The 5230-nt window shown below is 33.4% G+C and overlaps 1 long non-coding RNA gene across 1 annotated transcript; it reads left to right on the forward strand.

Moving 5' to 3' along the window:
• The first annotated feature begins 2089 nt into the window (after nt 1–2089).
• LOC121217721 (uncharacterized) lies at nt 2090–2960 on the forward strand. The gene is made up of 2 exons (XR_005913905.1): nt 2090–2218; nt 2543–2960. It is a non-coding gene; the product is annotated as an uncharacterized lncRNA (long non-coding RNA).
• The last annotated feature ends 2270 nt before the right edge of the window (nt 2961–5230 follow it).

The raw sequence follows: 5230 nt of genomic DNA on the forward strand, positions 1-5230 counted from the left end.
CTTGCTGACTCATTAGTTTAGTTGATGATTGAGAGATCTTACTAGGTTAACGTCTAGTTGATTGAGTAGAAATCTGAAATAGGGATTAGTTATGGTCACCCAAGTGAACTAATCACCCATGCTTAGATTTGATTGAGTTTAGAGATTAAGTTTTTCATTGTTATTATTTTATGCATGTTATTTCTTTTCTTAGATTCATAGATAATTTCTTGTATTTATGTTTATTCATATTATATTTTATTAAAAGTTCTAATTAGATTTATTTGTGTTTAGGCTAAAGTTAATTTAGTACTCCCTTTCCTTGGGTATGATCCTCGTAGTACTTACCCACTTTGTTGTAACTATATTACAACCTGACTCGTATACTTGCAGACACTGCCTTAATTCCATACATTTAGTTGAAGTGTTTATACTTTGGACATTAGTAAGTCTGGAAGAGATCATTAACCATCTTATTAGACACCAAATGATTCTTAGCCTTTTTTGAAACATCTCCAACTTTTCTCCAATATGCATTTCTCTCTTTGTATCTTGGAATATTAGCATTGTCATGATAACAAAAATTTTGTAAACCATTAAGGCTAGTTCTCATTAAAGGCTATTTCGGGTTAAAATGCACTTCTCCAAAATGCTTTTGGATAAAATGCTTTTGTAAATTGTTGGTGGAAAGTGATATGAAAAAATATAATTTATTTATTGAAAATGTTTGGCATTATTCTCAAAAAGTGATGTAGAAAGTAAAAGTGTCCATTTTAAACATAATGTTCCAAAAGTAAAATATAAGTTAACTTAAATTGTATTTAAATAATTTAATATACTAATACATGCAATATAAAATTTAAATACCATTTAAATAATTAATATAAAATATTTGTAAAATTTAATTTAAACATTTAAATTATATTAGAGAAAACTAAGAATTCTTTTTAATAATCTATAAGCTCATCCTTAAGTGCTATGTTAATACTTTTAAAAAGAGTATTTGGTTCCTATGAATTTATTTAGTTGTAAAATAAATATATGTGACAATTAATTAATCTTTTAATTGGTTGGGGAAGGAATAAATTGTGATATTTTGATAATTTTACATACGAAAGTTAAAAGCTCTTTTACTCGACTTTTGGGGTTAAGTCTAAAAGCTTGTTTGAAAAGAATTTTCGATTCCAAAATCACTTTTTTCTTCATTGCTTAGAGTGTCAAAAGTACTTTTGGCTACAAAAACTAGTATGAAACACAATGAAGAACTAGGCCTAAGTCTTCCAATTGCTCTTTTTGCATCTTTAATGTTGGAAAATCTCACGAAACCAAATCTTCTCTCATTCTTGGGTCTTTTCTTCTAAATGATTTTGTCAATGACCTTGCCGTGATATTCAATGATGTTCCAAAACAATTTCCACTAAAGTCTAAGGGGAAGATTCAACACACGAAACGTTGAACATCCATGGGAGGAAACTCCTACCATTTTAGTCCACGAAAATGGACATTTTTCTAAGAACCATAAAAACTATAAGGTGAGATTAAATTATACTCTTGACCTCAATCGGTCAAACATTAAACCCATAAGTTTACACCATTGAGATAAAAAAATTTGTAATGTAATGTCAATAGCAATCTATTCAATACAAAGGTAGTAACAGGGGGCAAGTAGGGGTTCCTACCCTTCTAAAAAGGAAAATTCCCTTTTAGCCTATTAAAAATTTATAAAATTATAATTAATATATGCTAAAATTATAGTTCTCCAATAATAAAATTTTAATTTAGTCACCCAAGAAATTATGAATATTTAAGATAATACATTAGTGAAATTACATTTTAATTCTTATAAAAACATATAACTTAATTTTGGCCCTTCAAAAAATCATTTTGGCTTCACCCTTACTTCACTGGACTAGAAAATGTCAAATTATTTAGTTACTAAAATTAAAAAATAAGAAAAAGAATTCAAAACATTACGAGGTTAGTAGTTATGATGTAAATGGATGCGATTTCTTACCACTTTAGAAAAATAACACATGTGGCATCATCCATTTTTCCCGTCTACAACTTCCAATCCAAATTTGTATATAAAGGCATGAAAATGCTTCACTTTCATTACATCAAAAAACGCAATTTTATATCATTTTCCATCACTCACTTTGTAAAATAGTATTCAAAATGGCACAGTTTATTCGTTCATCAGTTTCAGCTACGTTCCTTCTTCTATTGGTTCTTCTAGCAGGTTCTTTTTAACCTATTCTAAGCTTATTATTTTTTGATTTAATTACTTGATTAACTAAGAAGTTAAGTTATTCATAAAATATTAATATATAACCCAATCAAATGGACTTTAGATATGAGACTCAAATTTATATTCATTTATGAAATAATGTTTTTTAATAACTTCTCGCTTAACTATTATATAAACAAGAAGGTCTGGGTCTTATTTATATTTTAATAGTTTTCTATTTATTTTTTTCCCATATATATTTGGATTTACATATACTTGCATTTTCTATATATTTTTTTACATATTTTTATGATGCAATTATATGAAATAAAGCAGAGATGGGACCTACGGCAGTGGAAGGTAGAAAATGCGAGTCTCCAAGTCATAAATTCAAAGGGATGTGCATGAATCGTGATAACTGTGCCATTGTTTGCCAGACAGAGGGTTATGAGGATGGCAAATGCGAAGGCTTTCGTCGTCGATGCATATGCATTAAACCTTGTTTTTAAGCAATCTATTAATATTTCATCATCCCTGAAGATTGAACCTTACACATGTTGATATGGGCTCATGAGTAACCAGAATTGAAAGGGCTTGATATTATCAACATAATTTTGTCATAGAATTAATTAGTATTTTAAATAATTCTTTTGTGATGTTAATGTCACATATATAATATCTTTGATTTTAGTTTTCTTAAACCTTTTTGTATTGCTCTTGAATTAATTATCATCAAAGAAAGATTAATTATGAATATTCTTCTAGATTTTTTTATGAATTGGATCAATTTAGATGGAATTCAAATAATAAAACAAACTATTTGTCCAATAATTGGTTAAAAACATATTTTATCACTTAAAGAACTTATTGTTATGTACAAGAAAATTAACAAAATTGTACATTCATTCGGGTGGGGTCAAGAGGAAGGGCAAAAGAAATTACATTTATGTGCTTGAGATAACTCTATGCCTCAAAATTAGAGGGAGGATTGGGAATTTGCAGGATAAATTGATAAATTATATGAATGCCCCAAACTCTATTTTGGCTTTTGTACTGAAGAAGAAATGTTGTAGGTCTAATGTAACACCCCTAACCCGGGTTTGACGCCGACACCGGGTACGAGCCATTACCTTTCACAAATCACACATATACATACAAGTCAGATTATACAAGCCCGTTAAAACTTAAAACATTTTCAAACTTTGTCTAAAACTTTTTATTATGGGCCTATAAGGCCCTAAGCACCTCTTGGAAGCCACTCGAGCCCAACTCGGGTCCTTTAACCAACACTAGAAAATGACCTTTGAAGCAGGGCACATGCCCATATGGATGGGCAACACGCCTGTGTGGAACTTGAACATGGTTGTGCTGATGGCTCGTGAGATACGCACGGCCTAATCACCTAGGTACACATCCGTGTCTTATACCCATGTAGATTTATTTTTCAATTCAAACCTACAAGGGTTTTCACACAGCCTGGCACATGCCTATGTCCATGGCCCGTGTCCCTCACACAGCCTCGACACGCCCGTGTCTCAGCCCATGTTCGAAAACCTTGACATTTTATTTTTGACGTCAGCAACCCTTAAGGGTCATACGGCCAAGGCACATGACCGTGTGCTAGGCTGTGCCCTTCACACGGCTGAGACACACGGTCGTGTCTCTACCCGTGTGTTTACCACCATGCATACTGGCTTGCAATTTTTACGTGCAGGGGACACACGGCCTAGTAACAAGCTCATGGGGCAGACCGTGTGTCACACATGACCTAGAAAGACGCCCATGTGTCTACCTGTGTGGACAAAAATAAGGTTATCTACCAAGCCTTTTGACACCCTGAAACACAAACTAATACCAACCAACCTATCCAAATCTAACTTATTATGATTTCTCAACCAAACAACCATAGCTAACGCCGACATACATTTCATATATTCAACCATGCTAACAATTTCACATTCATGAAAGACTATCTTGCATTCATATAATAACTTTCAATATTAGCCATTTTTCACGGCCTTATACAAAATGAATCAAATGCTAAGGTGAGCCATCACATTTGGCCAATTAACAATGACACAAAATTCAAAATTCTAAGTTCCTATACACGCTATATTCAAAATGATAAATCTAATTATACCAAGTGCTTCAATTGATAGTGTGATCGATGCCTCCGACGTCTGTTGATCCTCGAGCTAGTTAAGCGGCACTATAAGAAAATGGAAAAGAGAGGGAGTAAGCATAAAGCTTAGTAAGTTGCATGCAAATAAATATAACAACAACTTTATCATTCATCATCATGCTTATAGTACAAAAGTAGGCATAAGCACAACTTACTCGTCACTAACCAATACAATTCACATAGCATATATATATTGGACTCATGTCTCATGTATTTCAAATAGGTACCTGTACCACTCACAACATGGTTATACTTGTCTCGTTTAACTTAAACTATAACTCTTACCATTGAACCATTTGGAAAGCTATCGGATATTCACTACGCCTCAAACATAAGGTATAGTGTCGATGCCATGTCCCAGACATGGTCTTACACTGGCTCATCCATCAAGTTGATGCCATGTCCCAGATATGGTCAGACTATCGAAATCGAGGTCGACGCCATGTCCCAAACATGGTCTTACACTAGCTCTCACATATCCGTACCAATGCCATGTCCCAGACATGGTCTTACACAAACACCACTATACTTGCCGATGATGTGTCCCAGACATGGTCTTACACTAACACATCTCATAGCCGGTGCATGTCTTAGACACGTCTTACACTGGCTTACATCTCGAGGCCGATGCATGTCCCAAACATTTCTTACACTGGCTCTCATCTCAATGTCGATTCCATGTCCCAGACATGGTCTTACACTGGCTCTCATAATGTGGTCGATGCATGTCCCAGACTATAACATCCTGATTTTGGGCTTAGTCGGAACAGTGGTTTCGGGACCAAAAATTCAATGAGAAAAATTTCAACTTTATTATATTTTTATGGTCTACAATTTTACAA

Source organism: Gossypium hirsutum, chromosome A03 (assembly GCF_007990345.1).
Source record: "Gossypium hirsutum isolate 1008001.06 chromosome A03, Gossypium_hirsutum_v2.1, whole genome shotgun sequence".
Taxonomy (NCBI): Eukaryota; Viridiplantae; Streptophyta; class Magnoliopsida; order Malvales; family Malvaceae; genus Gossypium; species Gossypium hirsutum.